The sequence below is a fragment of the Pezoporus flaviventris genome, unplaced genomic scaffold, assembly GCF_033815535.1.
Source record: "Pezoporus flaviventris isolate CSIRO_AGI_PZ_B2104156 unplaced genomic scaffold, CSIRO_AGI_Pfla_v1 ptg000021l, whole genome shotgun sequence".
NCBI lineage: Eukaryota > Metazoa > Chordata > Aves > Psittaciformes > Psittacidae > Pezoporus > Pezoporus flaviventris.
The window spans coordinates 2,849,122-2,872,070 of NW_026892569.1; the positions used below are offsets into that span (position 1 = coordinate 2,849,122).

General features: G+C 39.5%; 1 long non-coding RNA gene across 1 annotated transcript; it reads right to left on the reverse strand.

The window, feature by feature from the left end:
* Positions 1–1,726: 1,726 nt before the first annotated feature.
* LOC133270713 (uncharacterized) lies at positions 1,727–17,397 on the reverse strand. The gene is made up of 3 exons (XR_009743876.1): positions 17,158–17,397; positions 1,913–2,004; positions 1,727–1,821 (listed from the first exon to the last, which is right to left on the reverse strand). It is a non-coding gene; the product is annotated as an uncharacterized LOC133270713 (long non-coding RNA).
* Positions 17,398–22,949: the final 5,552 nt, after the last annotated feature.

Here is a 22,949-nt window from a genome sequence, read left to right on the forward strand (position 1 = left end):
GCTTGAAAAGACACTGGATTTGATCCAGTGGATAAAATGCAGGATCAGAGACCCTGGACATTTCTATTCTACTGAGCATTGTCACTACCGTGCCACATAATCTCAAGCAAACTACTTCCTTCTTACGTTTTAATTTTCCATTTAGACTGGAAGTACATTGGAGATGGAAGTATCTCCTACTACATATCTATAGAGTTCTTTAGTTCACAGTGTTCTGCTCTCAGTTGTTCTTGGAAGACTAACAATTATAATTACACGGAGGCAGGATGCATGTGGATGCAACATTACTTTGTTCAGGCTAATCAGCTCAATTCTATCAGTGAAATCTCTCTCAATTATAGAAGAATCCATGTGTGCGACTGAGACAGCAGAAATCAATCCTAATTACTCCCCACTGACTGCATGATTCTCCTGTGCAAATCAAGGAGAAGGGACATGAAACTCCCAACACGGGTGGTGGTCGTTGCAAATTCCTTTTTGTCAGTATCTGTTACTGCCCTGTTAGGAAATGCTTGTGCTATGCCATGCAAGAATACCAGCAGTATTTATGTCAGCAATGTTAACAAAATGGCCACTTCAAGCAGAAAAACAGTTATAAAACTCATCACACGCCCTTTCTAGACAGAACAGCTTCTGACCTGCCTCACTTCCAGCAGGATGTTCTGAGCAATGAATTCAATAGGTTGCCTAAGAAAAAATACAAGAGATCCTTATGTTCTATGCCATGTGAGAACTTCAAAAAATAATTTTCTCCTCTCAACAGAAAAAGCTACATTTAGCATTCTTAGGAAATCTCCTTTATTCTGGTATAGATTCATGAATCTGTCTTAAACCCAAATTCACCTATAGGTGGACACTGACTTTAGGTACCACTGCTCCCCAGGCATGCAGCAGGAGAGAGGTGAGTAATCTCTGCTGTTGGAGAGGACAGGGACAGAAGCAGACACTAAAACTAAGCCACACCTGGCAGGACCTCCTGGCTCACTCTGCAGCCACCTTCAGGGTGCCTGGAGATGAAGCGGGAGCTGGTTTGGTCCCAGTAACATCAGTGGCATGCACAGATAATTTTACAGCTGCTCTAAGTACCTCTTGAACATCCCTGATAATCAAGCTTCATGTCTATGTGTACTATTACAACATGAAGGAGTGAATGGGTTGCAGTATTTCATTTAATCATCTTTATTGTTATATTAGACTCCTGAATAGGCTCTTTCATACACATAAGTCAATTTGAGTTACACAAGATATTGAGCACTGTCTACTCAAAACAGTTATAAAAAGGGAGTCAGCGCAGACAGCCTGTGTTCATGGCTGCGATGCCATTTCATTCTGGTTGCTCACCTCAGCATATAAACCTTTTATTTCTATCCACCACGATCTGAGTGCCTGTCTTTTGAAATGTCTGCTATAAAACCACACAGCAGCCACACAGGAATTAGAAAACTGCTGTGCCTCAGAAAATAATTTTTGTCCACAGTGTTTACACAAATCAGAATGAAATTATTCACCAGAGTTGAAAAGTCAGGACAAGACAGTGCAGTGAACAAAACAGAGCAATATCCCATACCTTTGTGAAGCACAACATCCTCTCTTTATTTGATGCAAAGACAGAACGCTTCTTCCTGGCATGAACTGCACCTCCAGAGGTTATATCCACACATCAGAGAACACAGAAAAGAATATAAAATAAAATTGGAGGAGACAATCAGTGGGATTTAATTTTAAACTTATAGCCTGAAGATCAAAAGGTCAACTTCAAGTTTCCAGCTTTTCTTATAGCAATGATTGGGTGAATTATGCAGCTCTTCTCCAGGGCTAGATCTGGAAGTTAGATACATTCTTTGTTATAATTTGACCTTGCAATAATCTGCCACAATAGGGATTATGGTGTTGTCAGAAGATTATTCTGCACCTGTTTCCATGACATTTGTCCCTCACAGAGGAAGTGTAAATACTGGTGACATCTACCCTCAGTGATGCCTTGTCACTCCTGTTGAGACATAGCTGGGAAGCAAAGAGAAATGAGAAGGAAAAAGATAATGAAGAAATAAAAATAGAAGCAGAAAGTGGAAAGCAGCCTAACTTCCCCCTGCCCTAGCACTCCTGCCAACAAAGGAAAACAGAAAAGGGACACAGGAAATATCAGTACTACTCAGTAAAGAGAAAAACATGTTGGAAACATACACAGAGAGATGCAGGACTGCCCAGGCATTTATACTAAAGTCATATTAAAAACTATCTCTCTCTGAAATATTGGGAAACCCTGGATAAAACACTCCTGATATAAAGGACTGCTCAGGTTGAACTGGCAATATCAATGGGGAAAAAAGACAGATGAAAAGCAGGCTATTGCAGCTGGATGCTCTGACTGAAGTTAGACATTTCTTAGCGGGAGAGAAAAACAATAACTTTGGAAAAAAAACTGAATAAAGTTAGAAAGTGTTCTCTACAGAATGAGTGAAAGGCTGGTGTCACAAGCACTGAAAGCAGAGCTTGAAACAAGCTTGAAACCCCAGTTTTCAAGCAGTCCAAAGCTCTCCCTCTGGTCGCTGTTAACTTTCCAGTAATCACAAATGGGATGAAAGGGCCTAAATTATTACCTTTTACTATTTTTATTACCTGTATCTTCATACAGACAAGCTACTCCAGGCTTACAATCCCCTGATATTAAGTTACCTCAGCCCTTAGCTGTTGATGGGAAATGGGTAAACTAACTTTTCAGGGCTGTTATAAAAATCTCGTTCGGTCTCAGCATCACTGATATATACTGCCTTTGGTATAGATCGCACCTGTTACTTTCAGAAAAGGAAATTTTCTATGGAAAAAAAGGTAGTTTTATTTACTGAACAACATAGTCTGCCACAAACAAATCTTTAGCTTAAAAATCTAAGATAGACACCTTTCTTATAACCTGCAGTGTTTTAATCCTGTCGTGGCTTAAGCACAGGCCAAATCCCATTTTACTGAACAGCAATATGAAAAGAAATAAATCTGAGTTTTGTAGCTATGTGACACCAAAATCTCACTGATTTCAGCTAAACACATCACTGTCCCAAATTCCCATTTTTATAAAGACAGGCTGAGATTTGATTTACACGAACATATGCCACTTTTAAAATATTCACCAGTTTTTTATCTTCATTCATTCTGATGCACATATTTAAACAGTTTCCAGTATTTCTGTTTTCTTGGCCAAGCAGAAATATTTATTATACTTGTTAAAGTTTATATTACCCTGTAGCAAAGCAATTTATCATTACTATACATGGGTGACTTTCCTGATTATTAAAATACTGTTAAAGTGAAAACTCTTCAGCTCACCACACTTCTTAATTTATTCTTGTTGTTTAACTTCAATCAGAATATAACTGCAAAATAATACATCTGGTCTAGAAATTGAGACATGGGGTAGATAATCAGAAAGGTAAGGGGGGGGGGGTCCTATTGACAAGGCTGAGTGTATTGCACAGATATGGTCTAGGTTCCCAGACTGTCATCAGGGCCATGAGACCATAAAATGTTGATTTTGCCTCTAGATAGTAGATCTGCTTCAGACTTGCATTAGTAGTGCCATACCCCCTTGAACTGTGGGTGGCACATGCTGAGAAATTCCCAGTGGGAAATACACCTTCAGTAAGTAGTCTTGATATGAACTTTTCCTTTGCTACTTGCCCTCTCAGCCATCTGCTGGAATGGCATTGCCTGGAAAGTTGGTTGCATCCTTGGGAAAATACACTGATCTGATAGAGAAAATCTACATATAACTATGTAAGTGCTAAAATTACTTCAGGAAGCACCTCCTATGCTTTACAGAAGCCATCATTCTGTGAAACCTTCTGAAGAAGCATACATATTGCCATCTATATTGCTGTTGAATCTATTCCTGTTCATAGCAAATCATGGTGCGAAGAGGACTACCTTTATAAGCAGCAGCACCTGAAACACTCTGAAGCCTATCAGCGATGCAGAAACACAAGCTCAAAACAGCAGTTTCAATAAAGTAAGACACATGATAGGAAGGCCAGCAAAAAAAAAGCAAAGGGATGAGTCAGGAAGACTACACTGGAGTCACTGGATTTCAGCTGGTGTTGGACTACTTGAGATACCACTGTATCAGGCTGAAGTGACTGAAACTATACCCCAAAATTAGAGCTTAATTATCCGTTTGTATCATGTTCTCACAGGCATAACAGAGAAGGTGAACATCACCCCTCCTGAGCACAACACAGGTAATAGGAAAGATAACAAACCATCTTTCTTAATTGTATTCACCTGGCTTAATCTTACAGGTATTCAGAGTCTGAAAATACTACTTCTGAATTAATTTCAGATCAGAATGGAATGAAGTTTGGGAACTGAATGAGCTTCTGCTTATGGCCCTCAGGACAACAATGGTGGACTTTGTCCCAGTTGAACCAGCTGGTATTTTATACTGTCCACTCCTGCACAATAGAAAACTTTCCCCACTGAATCAGGAAGTTAGAGTAGTCGTTTTTAACAATCAGTGAGAGGGACTTCAAGATCCAAGCGTATAAAGAGGAAAAGTATGTAAATGTTCTAGATCTTTTTTCAAATCCAATGAAAATGTTTTGATAGATTCAGATATTCTCATTGAATGTAATAGAAGTGGCAAATTTCCATTGTTGTTTAAAACACTTCCTTCACATGACTTTTTATAGACTCTGTGACTGTAGAATTTTGCATAGCACATTTCCAACTAGCAGAGCTTACTTATGGCTGAATCATCAACTCCTGTATACAAGGAACTGTGATGGCAATGCTGACAGAGAGCAGCCCATAAAAGCTGCAATGGGTTCTGCTATAAGTTTTGTATAACAGCTCCTTCAGTCTTTGAGGGAATCTTGTAAAATTAAAACATAACAGAATTCAAATGTTTGTAAGCAGATAAGAGCACTGAGCTCATTATGCCTGTGCTTTTCATTCACCAGCAGTTACATTTTTCTCTATCATTTGTTGTCTTTGTAGTGATAACTCACATCAGTTTAGAGCCGTCATGAAATGAGATTTTCAACAAAACATACATTTTAATCTGAATTCACCATGTTTTAAGTAATATCGCTACATCCTTTTTTCTGAAACTGAAACTCAGGTCAAGTTGTCGACTGCTCTTTGCTGACAATAAAAGACTGCACCAATCAGAGTATATGCTTTACTTCTTAATGAGCTGGTTTTTTTTCTGTTTCTTCCTCTGTGTTATCTTAAAATGCAGAAGATGGTAATTTAGTTCAGTATACAGAAAACCCCCTCCAGTAAAAAACACATTCTTCTGAAGCCGTAGCGGCCAATAGCAACTAAAGATCAGTTCTTGGGTGATGTCAAAAACAATGCCTGATAGTAACAAAGCCAGCTGCTTTGATTTATATTGCCTTCCTCTAGCAATACAAGCCAGCATTCTGCTTGCCCTTTTCACTGCAGTTGCACATTAAGCTGAATGCTTTAGAGATTTTCTACAGCAACTCCCAGATCTCCTTCCTAATCAGTATTCGACACATCTTTCCTTTTAGCAGATGCGCTATTTTTTCCCTTTGTTCCAAGATTCATTGTTCTCCATTAACTGCAGTTGCCATTTATTAGTCCAGATGCAGAAATGATCCAGCGACCCCTCATAAGTTGATGTGTTTACACCCACCCACACGTCTGTGCACCAGCATGCAACAGACCTTTGCATCATCATATATTTAAATATATGCACTAAAACTATAGGTTGTTTACATGAGATTTATGATGTTTCTCAAACATACATATGATAATGAAATGAGATTTTGAACTGTTAAAAGTGAACCAGCTTTACAGATAGTTTCTGAAGATGAGCTCTTCTGGGCTTTGAGAATAACATAAAAATACATGGAAGCAGATCCTCAGCTGGTGAAAAATCTTGTTAGAATTAATGTTGTTGTGTTGATTTACACCAGGTAAGAGTGTGATCAATTAAATCTGTGCTGTGAACTATATAATTTTTTAATGAAAATTTAAATGTAATTATGCTAGGCCACAATAGTTATTTTGGAGAGAAAAAAGAGCAAAATTAAATATGGAAACACTAGGAGAAACCATTCTTGAAATACAGACAAATTGGAGTGAGAAATGGAGTGTCTAATATTTAAATATTCAAACTACTGATAATATAAACAGGTGGCAACCATATAATATAAAGTACATTAACTTGGAATTCTGTAGACACTTAGAAGATAGGAAAATAGGATTTCACATCGTATTAGTTCACTGGTCCATGAAATCCTATATCCTTCTTTCAACATTGGCTAGTAGATAATTCTTCAATGGAAGACAATCCTGCCCCTCATAATGGATCTCGGAAATACAAAAAACTGTAACACAGGAGAAGCAGGAAAATAAAACATAAGACAGTCACTGAAAAATTTTTTAAAAGCCAAAAGTAAGAGCTCATAGCTTAAATAACAATAAAATTTTCATTGTCTAAAAATCAAGTTCAGTTGGGTATTAGATAGCTAGAAGTGTGCTGTGCTTTCTACCCTCAGGTCACTAACTCAGCTCATCTACCCCATCAACGCTGCCTAAAATTTATGATCACAGTTCACTTTGTGAATAAAGATGTTTCCACTCCATAAAATCAATGGCATTACTAGCACTCACTCTTCCACTTCTCCTACTGGGGGCAGCAGGGATGACAACTCATTGAAACTCCCTTTGTGACAGTCCCCCCCAAAACAGCACTGAGAGTCAGTATTAGGGAAAAGTTAGGAAGCTAATGTCAAACTCAGCAAATACTGTCTTAGCTACTGCATAAATAAGTCTGGGTTTAAATTAAATTAAATATTGTGGCATATTCTGACAGTTAATATTTGCAGTTGCCAGTGGGTTATGAAAAGAAAATACCCAAACCAAAACAAACGATTCTGCTGTCTTGTTTTCTCACTAGAAACCTCTACTCTTTAAAACAGAATAGACATAACCATCTACTGTGGCACCATCTTTATGCTGGCGACAGCAATACCCTGCTCAGAAGCCCTGGCTTCGTGTATCAGTGACGTCCAAGTGCACATTAGTATCCACATGTCTCAGCTAAATATTACCAAAGGTGATTACGATGACAGGCAGGTGTTACTGCGACCTGACCTTAAATCAGCCCATCAATTAAAACCGCACCCAGAATCAGGGACTCGCTACACAGAAAACTCTTGCAAAGTCAGATGGGATGAACAACCCAAACCAATGTTACCCATCAGAAAACTCTTTTTATCCTTAATTTCTAAAATCTACCTATCCTTTTTCTGTCCTGAGCAGGTTTCCCTTGTGCCGTCTCTCTCAGGGCACTGATAGCTCCTTTCCAAGCATCTTTCCAGAAAAAGACAAATTACAGCAAGAGCAGAAACTGCTGCTTCACCAACTTAATACCTTCCTAGGTGTCCACCTGCAGGGGGGATGTGCAAACCAAGAGAAGGCAAGAGCTGAGATCTGAACCCTTCAAGGAATTAACACAAGCCTTTACAAAACCCATCAATTTGTTTCTATATGAACCAGCAGAGAACAGAATGAGGAGAAAAGGAAGAAGGGGTTGATCTGGGACTATTACAGATACATTCTGCTTTCTAATGAACATTGACTCAGGCCCATAAAGACATTTCTATAACATATTTTTCCCTTACTATCTTCTTTGAAGTAATTATATTTCAACTCCCTTGCAATTGTTAAGATGGTAACAGACATAGCACTGACAATAGTGCTAAGCTTAAAATGTGCATAGGTGTGAGGTATACATGTCTGTAGAGACAAACAATAGTAAAAGGTAACCAAGAGCAAGGAAGTGAAGTAGTGGGAGAAGGCTGTGTACCGTATGTACAAAAGGAGTTATCATTACACCTGAATTCATGACTTCCAACATTTTGCTTAGTTCAGACTTTTCTGGAAAATTATTTTTTTTTCTTAGAATTTTAATAACATTCTCAAACCTCCTACTTTTTATTTCTTCTCAGAAAAAAGCTCTTTATTTCTTTTCAATTCCCTGGACTGCAGCTGCCACAGAAAACACTCCCAAGCATTCAGCTTGCCTCCTCTTCCTCTCCTTTTGCCTTCTTCCCACCTGGCAAATGTGCGCAGTCATCACTCAGCCCAGTGAGAAGGGTCTGACTCATCTCCACACATATCAAAAGGTATAGGTCACAACTAGAATCACTGTCTCTCAGTGCGCACATGTGCTTGTCAGGAGGCATCATGGATTCACTGATTCAGCTGCAAGTGAGCAACAGTACTCACTGACCCAGCAAATCCTTTTCTGATCTCTCAGGGGCTCTGTCAGCATCCAGAAATCCCCCCAGGCAGTGCAGTAATATTCCCTCTTCAGTCAGGTCCTAGATTTTTCTCCACTTTTATAAAAACAAACAAAAAAAACAAGGTGTCCTTGAAGTTTAATATAACCACTTCATTGGCTCTGATCCTGGCTTGAGCTGTGCAGAGGAAGAAAATTAAGAACTCCATTTTGTGTGCTTTCTAAAGGTCTGGAGCAACCCACCTGATTTATTTCAGCCCAGGAAATTAAAAATATGGAGAAATACCTTCCTACGTTACAAAGACTTAAAGTTGTCTTTTACTGCCACGGGGCCACGTGCAAAGAGAACACATTGCAAGGCAGATCACATTAATCTCCAGGAAGCTGCTGTAGGGTGCATGATCAGAAACATACAAATAATACCATTTATTGTCATGAGCCTGGGACAGCTCACACCTACTATCCTGAGCAGCGAGGTTATGGATGGAGCTGTATTAGGCCATCCTAAGCTTCTTTGTGTAAGCAGAGCATTGCGCCCATGTCTTCATTGCTTTCTAAGGTGTATTTACATTGACAGATAAGTATGGAGCAAGATCAAAGGATGACAGAAGGGACTGCTCATCCTCCCACTGGGCAGAGACCCCACTGCAGTGCTGCTACCTCGTGCCACACTTGCCTCAGACACAAGTTTGGTTTTCTGCTCTTTCTGAAGAGTGACAGAAGGAAAACCCTCATAGCAGTCAGGGGAAGTGTCCTGATAACCAACACGAATTTTGTACATAAACTGAAAAGACACAGTTATCCTGCTTCCTATTAAAGAGCGTGGTCACTTCTTTCCTTTGTTCCCACATGATTATTTCACTAACAAACATCAGTAAAATTACAATTTACAGCTAAATGATTTCAGAACTGTAAAGTATTCTAAAAGCTGAATTCAGGCAGAAGTTAATGATGCAATAGATCTAAGCAACTAAGCCAGATCTATGCATACGAGGGTGATTGGAAAAAATATAGTCTGATACTTTTTTTAATATACTTTGGATAACAACAGTATGCAGAGCAGAATCATTTAATATATTCAATGATCCATCTTGTCATGTTATGGCTTCATCTGATATGATCTATCACTTAACAGCATGCTATTATGTATATAGAAAAAAACTCTAGCTTGTAATAAATTATCACAGCCTCTATTTATTTTGCAGTGTGTATTTACTGTCACATTTAACCCATGCCAATGTAAGTCCATTTACAAAAACTCAGGTCCATTTCCTAATCTTTGTGAGCTTTTCATAAGCATGACCCATGGGATCTTGTGATACCTTTCCTGGATGGCAAATGTTCAGTACATGACCACTAGACCTGAAGTCTTGATGATATACACTAGCACTAATAAGAACTTTAATCCATCTTCAAATATGATGAGCAAGTCAAATCCTATAGCTACCATGAAAGGAACATAATCTAAGCAGCCCTAATTCCCTCTTCTGTTTTGAAAAGTTTCTTCTATAATGCTTGTTCTACCCTTGAAATAACTACTTGATAAAAAGCTCAAACCTGGATCCTACTTGTAGTTTCCAGAATAAAAATTACTCTTTCACATGGCTTGAAGTTGCATAGTGAAGGGGTTGATCCTGGGAATCACAGATGGACAATCAGGCTGTGATTTTAAGTTCTGAAGATGATCTAAAAATGATAGATCCCACAAAAATGCAATAATAGGGCAGGCACCAAACACTTCCTAATTCATCTAGCAACAAGCTGTTTTCCAGTTCAGGTGCAGATCTAAGCAGAGCTCCATATCAAAACTAAAATCCCTTGCTCTGGTCAAACTGGAATTCCTAAAGAGCTTTTCCTCTCCCATTATAAAACACATATTTTGAGGTTGTTTTATCCCATTTTTCCATACAAATTACATTGGAACAGTAGGACATCATAAAAAAAAAACAACAAAGTATCCCTGCTAGATTCAGCAACTAAAGTTAAATAGGTTTTTTTTTCTACTTGATCGTAATTGTAATATTTCAGATTCTTTCTATAAAGAGCAGAATTTAATGGCTGTTTATGGATTTTTCACCCCCTTAGAGAATTTCTGCAAAATTCAATTATTTTTGGAGACTGCTTGAGTTTATGTCTCACAGTGATGATGAATTGCCTATTGTATGGCAGACTTAAAAACAATACACGAAAATCAATTCTTTGACAAAAGGAAATACACAGAGAATCCAGGATTGGCACAAACACTGCCTTTGCCCTGAGTAACGATGATCACAAGTATCAAAGACTTTTGTTTAAACATATATATTCAGTGCCAGATACACGCAATTTTCATGTTCAGATGTGACAGTAGTATTTAGGATTACTGACTGCCTAAAGTAAGAATAATATTATGCATCAAATAAGAGCATTAAAAAAAAAAAATAAATAACACTGAGAATGGAATTTAAGCAATGCTTTTTATAACCAAGAGGTTTACACCTCAAATCTGTTAATAAAAGTAAAATATTGTACCAACCACAGCAAAAATCCTTCTGTGAAGCTCTGAGATACAGTTGAAGGGAACTTTTCGTTCTGCCCATGAATCTACAAGCAGGTTATATCCCATACTTCGGGTGGAGTAGTATATAAATTGTCAAGAAAAAATATGGTTAGCCTGAAGCTACCAATAAAAATTTTTTGTACTGCCAAATGCTTGGGCTTTGTGAACCAGCTGATCTTCCCCCTCTAAAAGTATTTTTATATTAATCTCATGCTAATCCAATCAAAAAGTATTGTGCTAGTAAAATCTGACTTTGTGTAGTGCTGTAGTTTTACACAGCAAACCTGTTTTACACTCAACTTGCTCTCAACCCTAGACAATCAGATGCTATGGTTTGGGTTTTTTTGCCATAAACTTCTTAGCAACCTTGAACAATCCCAGGATCTTTCATGGGGAGGGATACTGAGCAGCAGCCGTGGAAACACTGCCGTAAGAAAGACATGCAGCATGCTGTCCCTCTGAGAAAGGCTGATAATATTGTCCACAAGAGACCCAGATCTTTGTCTCTAAACTTCATTACGAGGAACACTGGCTCTGAACACAATTTCCTATACAATATCATCAGTGCAAAAGGAATGGCAGAAACATTTAACATTCATCTTGTTGAGAAAGTGGCCGTTGTACCTTTTCTCTGTTGTTGGGCAGATGCAAGCCTATTAGCTAGACGTGTAATTTATCCTGCTTCAGAAGAGCAGTGTGCAAGACAGTACCAGCAGCATAGCCTACATTATCTCCATGTTGCTGCGAGGCAGGTATGACCCTTATCGCCTGCTTGGGGCTGCCTTTTCACTGCTAAAAGTAAAAATACTGAGGAAGCAGGAATGATACATCTCTGTGAAGTAAGACATGCATGGCATACGTTGAAATTAAGGTGCCAGTTTGCCAATTTGAATGGGTGACCTCATGTCAGGCACTTCGAAAAGACTGTTTTCAAAAGGCAATCAACATTTCCTGAGAAAAATCAGTTTCCTGACAAGGGGCTCATGATGAGCACCTCTCAAGGAAGAGCTACCTTGCATGGCTTAGGTGAAGAGATTTGTCAAAAATACCTGGGATTTTTTATTTGAGGATGTCAGCATTTATTACTTTTCTGTTTTTTTCATTATTTCTTATCAGTATTGGCAAGATACTTTCAGTCTAGGAAAAATGTTCCTGTTTTGAATGTCACCCCATGGATCTCCTGCCAAAACACACATGCAATTGTCACTGAAAAGCAAGAAAGTTAAATCTTGAAGCTCTTACTCACTTGCATAGTCTCACTGAATCCAAGCAGTGGGATCAAGCTGCTAATTACATATCCTTGAAAGACATTTTGTTATAATGCTCCTGAATATCTCCACTGAGGAGCCTCCACGACTCTCTTGCATTATAAGAGCTTTGCAATAACTCATGAAAACACTGTAGCTCTGCAGACAATCTGTACAGAGCATGGGGATTTGGTTTTCTTCCTTCCTGCAGAGGTGAACTAAAAGCCACTGCTGAGAGTCTACTGTGCAGTGACCACATTGCTTTCCACCTATTTACAGATGAAACTTTCCCCAGTGGTTTTCACACTGGTGAGTTACAAAAGGGAGGCATTGAGCAAGTCCTACACTCGCCAAAGGTAGAAACAAAAGGTTTCTCACGCTCTGTAGCTGTGACAGAAGTGGGATCAGACCATAAATTGTAGATTAAATCATGTGCATGAATGCATAAAATTCTGGTGATTGTATTAACTCATCATGTCTATGTAAAAGCTGTCTAAACTGCAAAACCATCCTAAAACACCTTCCTAGCACAGACATAGCTCATCGCAGCAAAAAACTTCAGTTTAGGTAGCTTTAGCTGCCCAAATTAAGTTAGTTCTACTAAAGAATAACTTTGTCCATATGAAAACATTTGCCAGTAGAATATACAGGCTGACATGTGTCCACATGTATGTATGACATACCCAATCTCTGACTTCCTTGGGACTTTTAATTGTGTGGTACACAGAATTATAGTTCATGTAAACTCCTACAAGACAGAATGCTAAAATAAAAACACAAATTGCCCACACATAAAAGCATACAGCCTAATGGTGAGGGAAGTCTGCATCAATCCTTGTTTAATTAACAGTGTCAGCAAAGCCCACCTCCACAACACAACAGAAGCAAAGGCAAAGACACTACCTTGGGTAGGAAAGGCAAAAAAAAACCCAAAAACTAAAAAGAAGGGAAAGGAGGTAGAAACAGCAAATATTCTCAACAAGAAGCTGCCTGTGAATAAAAGCATCACCACGTGTGCACAAGTTTGTCTCAGTAGCAGAGTGAATAGCCACAGGATATCAAGAGATCACCTGGCATCAGCAGGCTCATTCAAACCTAAACTCGACTGCTGCATGGTCATAGCTCAACCTAAAGGACCTGATATCTAGAGGCTTGGTCTGGACATAGAAAACATCAATTTTGTTGCAATCTTCTTCCCCACAAAGCCAACAAACAAACACCACCACAAAGCAACAAACCAAACTACCATTTGTGAGACAAAATAGAATACTCTCTATCCTGTTTTAACACACACACACATGAGCCCCCCCGCCAGGCACATTATTTGGGGAAATGAAGACAAATCCTGTCATTGCAAAGTCCACCAGCTGACAATATTTTCTGACAAGCACCTTGAGGGCAGAAATCAGTTAGAGCAGCTAGGCAAGCCTCCTTTGCTATTACTCACCTATGCTGATAAACCATCCTGCCACTAACAATATATAGCTAGTCCTGGACATATTCATAACTATATATTTAAACTGCTTTCATTTATCTTAACTTCTAACTGCAAATGCCATGTCTCTGTCACTTTCTGTAAGACTTCCTAAAAATCAGGACACCTTTGATGTTCGCTGTACTTTTTGTCTAGAGCCATTATTAAGTGCATGTACTTCTTTGCCTTTTCCGAAAATACAATTACTGAGAAAATGGTTTGTACAGATATAATTATGTGGGTGAGAAAATGCATTGCAATTTAGCTACATTATGACACAGGCTCAGCACCTCCATGTGCTGAAATAGAGAAGATCAAGAGTTATGCTCAAGAGGGGGACAATGTTGTCACCATTCAGCATCATTCCCCTACATTGCCAGGGGCAGACGCATTTCCATACAGCTGGTAACATTAATTAAGGTTGCTTTTTAGGGAATTCCTTAAGGGATCCATACTATCCCCAAAGTTAAGCACTGCATAGGCAGAAACATGCAAACAGAGCAGTTTTTAAATCAGTGAGGCAAACCAGCATCCCACCTATACCAAAATAATAGATAAAAGAGAGAAAAGAAACAAAGCCACAGAGAAAAGAAATATGCAAATCTCGTTCTTTTAGTACCATATTTATCATGCACCTTTATAGTGCACAGAAATGCTTCAGCATCTACTACTGACCTGTTTCAGTCAAATCTTTGATTTGCCCGTTAAATGAATCAGATCATACTTCTGAAAATAACAGTAAAACAGACATCAGTGGGGTCAGGGATTGCCCTACAAACAGGATCCACCCAAGACAGGTAATAGCTTGGGACATTGCCATGCTTCAGTCTGCAACCCTCCACATTTCTTCCTCCTGTTTCTCACAGAGGTTTTGACACTCCCTTATTTTTCAGATGCTCATTGTTCTCATTAATCTCATTTTTGGCAAAAAATTCCCAGCCTGTAGCTAAGGAACTGCTCTCCTGACCTGCCTTCTTCTACTTTCATAGTAATAGAGGGGGGGAAAGGATACATGGAAAAGCAGAGCTGATAAAATCAAATGCCTCTGTTTAGGGTGTTCTAGTTTTCTAAAGCCTTCACCAAGTTTTATGAAAACAAGTATTGCAGATGGGCCATACAGGGCTGGTGGGGTGGAGACATCTGTATAACCTCAGGGCTCCCTCATGCGAACTAGGGCAGAAAAGCATGCTCTGAACTTCAAGACAGCGCTGTGTTCTACTGGGCTTTGCTCTAGCGTGTCCCAGTTTCTTCCTGTTCTTGGAAGCTTGGCTTTTCCACTGGCTTTGTACACACAAGTGAACTAGCTCCCCAACTTCAGGAGGAGTCTGCAGAGACTCATAAACAGTTAGCTGCAGCTGTCATTTTATACAAATGCTTCTTGCGGTGATGAAATGGAAATCCAATGTGTTCCTCATCAAAATCATACTTAATTGTAGCTAATTCCAGTGCTATCAGAGGAAGTGTTTGCATGTTTGCTTATCGCAGCCACACTGGCAGACACTTAAACTGCTTTCCTGTTGATTCCATACTCAGTTCAAAGCTGCCTGCCTTAAAATTCTCCATGGACCACTTCCAGTCATCTTCACAGATCTCGTGCCCATGCTAGGTTTCATTGAAGTCACTGGGAAAATTTCCATTGATTTTAATTGAACAGGCTGTTTAGCTCCCCCCGCCCTGCTCTGGCAATAAAATATTCCAACCAAAAAATTCAAGACCATGTGACTGTGGCTCTCCTATTTTATGGCAAAACTGAAAATCAGCTAATGACCTCTTCAGGTTTTATCACGATTAACAAAGAAGAACCATTTTTATGTGTTTTCCTCTTGAAATGCACACCAGTTGAGTAATTGGTCTGAATGGGACAGTTTTCCAAATTATGCCTCAAGATTGCCTTAAAAAGGACTTTTGAAAACCAGATATTTTGCACTATATGTTATACAAGCAGTTTCCTTCTGTGTGTTGATTTCTTTTTTTTCTCAGGGAAAATATAATAATTTCTACACAAACCATATCATGTTTTGAAACAAAATTTCAGTCAGGGAAAATTTGTTCCTATCTATTGCATTACTTCAAAATATGAGCCCCCAGGTTTGTTTGCTGTGCAATGGAGAACTACGGAAAGGTGAAAATAGGCCATTTGCCATGATTCTCACCCTTTTTTAACTGACTGGAAAGGAAAGAACAGTTCAGGGACAGCAGAAGAAGACCTAGCGGGTGACAATGGTGAAAGAGTCTTGATAACTCCCTGAATAATAGTGCCCCAGCACTAGGCATCTCCCAGGGCTGACACTCCTCTCCTGCATTTCCTTCACTCTTGGGAAGGCAGATTCCTTTTCCTTGTCAAATTCTATGAATGTGTTGATTACAGTGTTAACAAAGGTCTGATTCCACTCAAATGCTGTGAGGGAGCCTATTCAGGGTGTGTATTATGGCTGCAGGGTCATACACTAACAGTGAGATTCCTTCCATGGTAATGAAAAGAAATCCACAACAAAAGAAGTCCAGAAAGTTCAAGTCTACCTCAGGTTCACTGGTTTCTGCTCTATTCTTTCATGCTATTCATTTACTCACAATGAAGTCCTGCAGAATTCAAACACATATTCTCTATGCTTCTTCTGTTATACAAAACAAGGTTGATTCAATGAAAGGGAAAAAATAATTAAACAAAAACCCAAAACAAAAAAAATAATTAGAAAGAAAACAAACAAAAAAAAACACCAGCAAAAACAACCCCGAAACAACACAAAACCTCACACCACCCCCCCACACCCCCAAAAAAAACAAAGCCAAGCGGTCTCTTTTGGACTCAAGTATCCTACCACAGAGACTACCCACACCAACAGCTAAGTGAGGTTCAGCAATTACCTGGATTGTTCACAAAATTAAGTCCTAACAACATCACATTCCAAAATTTCTGTCTCTGAGAGAGCAAGAAACACCACCCCTCTGTGTTCAGCCGTGATAAATAGGTTACTTAATAACTGATATTCCCTTCCACCTAACACAGTGTTAATTGAATGGATCCCATTACAATATAAATAGGAAGGACCAGATTAAAAAACACCCAAGCCATGTATAAATGGAGCCAACGATTTTAATGGCAAGAAAATAAAGGCTAGCAATTGTGTGGTGAAGTGCATCAAAATGTTAATTGCTTATAGTCACATGCTTCTAGTAGTGGAGAAGATGATGAAGGTAAGGTGCAGTAAAATGTCTTTTCAGACAGCAGACATTCTAGTCCTTGGCTGTTCTGCAGTGGAAATAGCACAAACATGGAAATGGGTAAACTAAGAAAACCAGTTGCGCAGATTTATGACCTCTACCTTAGAGTGAGGCTTAGCAATCTACACAGAGCCAAGGTCCTTGCCTACCTACACACCAGATGTGGGATGTGGGAAGTGGATATTAACAATCCAAAAGGATTATTTTTTTGCAGGTGCCTAAGATATTTCAAGAGGTAGTTTTGGAGGCACTAATTTTTAGACAGGCTCTGTCTACACTAAACTCCGTCAAATTATATGCTTTCTGTGATAAATAGGGAACAGCACAGTAGCCAACAATCACCTAAGTCAGAAGAAACTGGAGAATCTAGCCTTAAACACAAGTCCCAGATTATTCTGAAAATTCTTACCTTATAGTCTGCAGACAATATTATTCAGGCATTTTATGAAGAGCTGAACATAGCTACAGCCAAATCCTGGCTTGTCTTCATCTTCACAACTCCAAACCACATCAGTCACCTAATGAATGGCATGAGGGTGTGCTCACGTTGACTCCTCAGCTCCCCAGTGCCCTTTTAAGAAGAGAGGAATGCACTTTTTCCTTGTTTGTGTGTCATTGTTAGGGCTGGGAATTAAATCTCAGTGGTAAAGTATCAACAATGGGTGATGATATCCAAATCTGAAAGAACCATGTTTGTCTTTCCAGTTTTAGGAACTGGATGCAGAAGAAATGTCCCCTTTACTGGTGATACAAATCAGGACATAGAAGGAGAATGATTAAAGAAAATACTATGTCATTCCTGATGGAATAATGACTCATACAGCTTCCCTTAATATTAAGAGAGGAAGTACTGATTTTAATCTGATGAATCCCAAAATTACATGAGGCTCTCAAAGTCACACAGAGTAGCCCAGGTGAGACCCTCCTAGCTTTCGTTTCTTACTTGTAACTAAGGAATATCCTCACAAGTGCCATAAAAGGAACTTGGAGGCATGAGAGTCTGGGGAATTTTAAAATGTCAGAAACATGCAAATATTGTGGATTAGTATTCCAAGCAGAGCCATAATTTTCATGTTTGCACTCATTTTAGCATTCCTTTTAAATTAAAGACACAATAGGTAAGCTGGCAGCGTGCAGTTGGTTTAAAGAGTTTAAAACATCCTTATTCAATCTTTTTAACAGAAGCTATTTAGAGCCCTATTTTTGTGCTCTTTCGAAGGTAGTGGGATTTGCTCTGAAAAGTAAATTCAGCAGGAAACCAGCAGGTAATTTGGGTTAATGGGTTTGTGTATTTAAATACAAATAATATGAGTTAATAATATCCCTTCAGATATTTAAACGTACCTTCAGATACAGACATCTAGCTGCGTAGGAAAGATTTACAATGGAACAAAACTGTAATCACCAGGGAATAGGCACAGGAGAAATGTACCACTTAGGAGTGCCCTGAAGTAGACTCTGAGACCATTGCTCCACTCAAATAAATGCAGCTGGGAGTAGATGAAGGATGTAGGGACCTGCACTGCAGTGCCCGCTGCCAGAGGTAAACTCTAGGAGTGCACGAAGGTAATCAAGCATTTGCAAAATACGGGGACAAAAATTCCAGAGGTTGATCAAGTGGGTTTAGATGGGTGGGTTTAGACTCAGCCATCAGCAAACACTAACCACAGGCTGAACTCATGCTGTTCTCTTAGAAACACTCCCTTTCATTTGCAATTTTGGGTCCAATTTCATCTTCAGATGCTGACTGAAATGCAGAGAAATTGGCATTCATCTGATGTATTTTACAGTTTGCTCACCCCTAGAAAGTGCAAGCTCCATGTTCCCTTTCCTCTCTGTCTGATGAGGACCTAAGACATCAGAGTGTATCACCAGCCAGCAATGGGATGAAAACTGTAAACCTGGTTAGTGATGCTGGAGCTGGCTATCCTGAAACCCACATGCCAGTAAGTGCGCTGAGCTCCGAGTTATCCTCTCTCCGATTTTCTCCCTTTTTCTGGCCTCAGGACCTGCAGCCTCTGCTGTGACAGCTGCAAGTGGCGAGTGCTGCTTGCTCTGAACAAGCTGTGAACAGACTACTGCCATGGAAAAGAAGATGATGGATACTGCCCTTCATCCCTGAGCTGTCAGGGTACAGTCTATGCTTCTCAGAGCAAGGCAGTAGTTAGGAGCCCTCACCTTGTCTCACCACTGCGTCATTGTACAGAATACAACTGCTGCTGTTGCCACCTGGAAGGAAAACCCCATAGCTGTGGCTTGTTGAGCTGCTGGCCCCTGAGAAGACCTGTTGCTCACCATCCGGCTCAGGTGGAGGACATATGGCTGCCTGCTCCTTTGAGGGCAGCTTTCACTAGAGCAGAGAGAGGTTTGGGAATTTTAGTGTCAAAGACAAGATGAAAGGCATTTGTTTCTCCCTCTCTCCTGGCTCCTTGAAAAGGCTTGTCCCTTTCAGCTTGCTTAAAGTACTGTCTTTATGTGCCTATGAGCGCATAAAGATGTGTTGATGGAGCCTGATAGAGCACCACCGGTTTAAATAGACTTCCCCTTGCTAAGCGGGGGAAAACACACAAAAACAACCCAAACAATCAAAAGCTTATCCTATTAGCTAGTTGTCAATTATCCTTGATAGGCAATTGTACCAGTGGCCAGAGGGAAATGCTGGCAGGTGTAATTACTGGCTTCTTTTTCCAGGGTTATAACCTCTGACTTGCAAAGCCTGTTTTCAGGTACAGAAGAAGAAATCACTGCATAAATTATGATAAGCTTTTGCCCTGCATAAATAAGGAATATTTCAACTGAAAGTGGACAATTTTAATTGCAAAAGCATTTTACTTCCAGTGTTTCTCCACTCATAATGGGTGAGGTGAGCAAACATTCTCACAAAATGTGGTCTCTTGTTAAAATTTACAGGTACAAGCACAGAATATGATAAGGAAAAACATTTATGTAGAAAAAATTGTATGCTGAGTTGACACGAATCTACTTGTGCTTATTACAAAAAGATACAGTGTAGTTTAAAACTGACAATCCATTACCAGAAATCCATCTTTTGCTTAGGATGATAAACCAAGATTGAATTATAGATTTCACAGTAGCAATTCCTATATTCTGCATTTAAATCCACACCTTCTGCTTCCCTAAACCTTTTTTAATCCATGCATTTGAAATAAATGGTCATGCTCAAAAAATAAATGCCTCAGTTCATGAACATTTTCATTGCAAGAAACATAGCGACTTAGTCCCCCGAATTGTTCACAGACCTTGTTAAAAGGAGCTCTTGCATCAGAACCTAATTTTTAACATTTATTCATTTATTTGTGTTGAGGTTGATTTGTAAACAAGTACATGCCCCAAGTACCTATCTGCATTTCCTACTTAATTCAGATTTGTAGACAGTCCTTAGAGATAGTATACATTTTGGGCAGGATTCAGATTTCAGACCATCACCACTCATACGTGAATATTTAGTGACACATGAAGTCCATCTAATCCACCAGCTGCAATGCAAGTGGATAGGACAAGTTTGTTATCCACATTCTCCCACTGAATTAAGCATTTCTGTCTTGTATGAAGTTATTTAAAATTGAGATTTCTGTTCACTGTACTCTTTTCAGTGATGTCCCCCACAGCTCAGCAGCTGTAAATATGGGCCAGCTCCTTCAAACTGATTTTACCCTAGAAAGGGACAACAGCGAGTGCCCAAACCCAGACCACTGCTGCTTTCTGCTCCTTTCACTTTGATAATTCAGTTACAAATAACAGCAGTTAAAACAGTCAAAAGCTTACTGGACTGAGCAGTCCAGGCCAAATCTCGTGTCATTCTTCCTAAATAGCCATCCCCAACGTGTAAACAGATGTGTGTGTGGGAGAGAGAAAGACTTCCTAACTCACCCCCATAAATCTGAAAAAGTTCAACATTCAAACTCCACCAAATGGTAATCAGTCTGCCGCCTTTTGTTATTCTTATGAATGACTGTAGTCAGGCTATTTAAAGCAACTGATGCATTCAGTTGTTAATTGTAAGTGCCCATTGAGGGCACCTCAAATGAACCACAGCCTCCTCTCAGTTCTCATCCCCTCTTCCCAGCAAAGGGCTGGAAAGGCTTTAAGAGAGAACAAGAAGTTCATCTACTAAGCCAACAGCGTCCTTCAGAAATTATTATGGAAAGGCAAGGTCAGTCTTGGAGGAAAAAGAAAACACAAATATTTTGGTAGTTTTCTATTTATCACCCAGACCTGCCATAGCTCTGCACTTGTTCACAGACCTTCTGAAGAGAAAACTACCCAGGCTCTGTCCTGTTCCCATTCATCCCCTGCCCCAGCCAGCAAAGGGTCCTGTGTGAGATGATGACACTATACAACCATTGCCAAGGTCAGTATAATTTTTACAAAGCCAGGATTATTCTGTCTCTCAGGCTTTTGCTTACCTCTTCAACTTGTCTGCTCAAGTGGAGGCAGAGATTGTGTGCCATCATTCCATAAGTGCTATTTTATATGCTAGCAAACCTCTGTTTCAGCCCACTCAATAAATATCTAAGTGTCAGCCTTGCAAGTATTCATGAATGATTTCAACTTAAACAACCAGACCCAATAGTCTGGTTTTATTTTTTTTGAATGGTTTTATTTGTAGAGTGTAAAAATAAGTACACTCACTTTTGTTGCGTAGGGCAATAACTGGCTTAGTGCATGTGCTCTGCATGAAGGTAAGGAAACAGCCATGCCATCCTGCTGAAAGCCCATATAACCATGGGTATGATAAAAAATTAAAAAGAAAACTACCTTCAGGGAAAAATCATTCACCACATGAAAGAGTCACAGGACTTTTTCCTTTAACCTAAGCAACATCACATGAAAATAAAACAGTGTTGGTGTTCCTAGATACAGCAATTCTTCTACACCTCGTCTGTGAGCCTTAGTGCTTCAAATTCAAAGCAGAAAGATGCAAACAGGTACTGCTGGCAATACGAATGCTTTTGTAGGGCCCTGGCCGTGAGTAGAGCTGCTGAGCTCAGAGCCCTGTGAGGGAGCAGGAGCATTGAACAGCCTGGGCTATGAGGAAGCAAGATGAATCGGGTGACCTGGAGCTGAACAGAATCAGCACAGCAATGCTAATTCAGCCCTCCTCATTAGTTAATGAGAGTGAGTTTGTGTTTGCATAAAATAGAAAGCTGAGGCCTTGGGATCCATAACAGGTATTTATCTAAAGAACAAACACCCAAACCTAAATCCGAAATCATACAGTGTAGATGTGCACAGTCTAGAAGCTTCAAGTACATAAATAGCAAGCACATCAAGTAGCATTTCTGCCAGAGTGACTTATCAGACATGCAAGTGGCTCAACAACACCATGGATAATGTCCAGCAATGTTCCACAGCTCTTAACTTATAACAGGCAGTCAAATTGAAAGAAATAGTCACCATTTTTTTCTCCTGATTATTCACATAGAATTGAAAGATGTTACACTGCTGCTTATAGATGTAGTTGGTTTAAATACTAAGTAACCACATTTTATTTCTAAGGTATTTTTCCTCCACTGGCATTTCTGTCCTACTCCTTTGTAGCCTGAGAGACACTTCTAGGCAGCAGCACTACCTTGAACATCAGTTTTTAAGCTTCTCACTGAATTGTCAAAATTACAAGACCTAAAACCTGGCTTTTCATGCAGTCTGATTTAGCAGCCGCTGTACTTTGTGAAATCCGAATTCTATTACCAAAGAAACCCTGCGAAAGACATGATATTACACAGCATGAAATCACTCCAGCATCTCATCTTATAAGCGACTTACATGACAAAAGGAATCAGCAAATCTATGCAGTCATCATCTCAATTTTTTCCAGTTTCCAAGCTTAAACCGGATACCAGCCTGTTCCTGAACCCTGCATGCACCTCAGCATCATTCAGCATAAGGAGCAGTTTTCCTTATGAAAAGAAAGCACATTGGGATTGTAGATTAATATTAAAACCAATTCCCACACCCTCATTGTCTCCCCAAAGAAAGAGAGGTCTGGGACTGAACTTGAAAGCAGGTGAGTTACGGCAAATACAGGCATTTCCTAGTTTTTAGAAAAACAGAATAACAATAAAGCCCTGAGGTATTATCCCTTTTTCTGCCTGAAAGGACAGGAAAGAGGTTCAATCTACATTCTCTTCATAGCATTTTCTTAGCATTCACAGAGACACAAGACCATCACATCTAGTA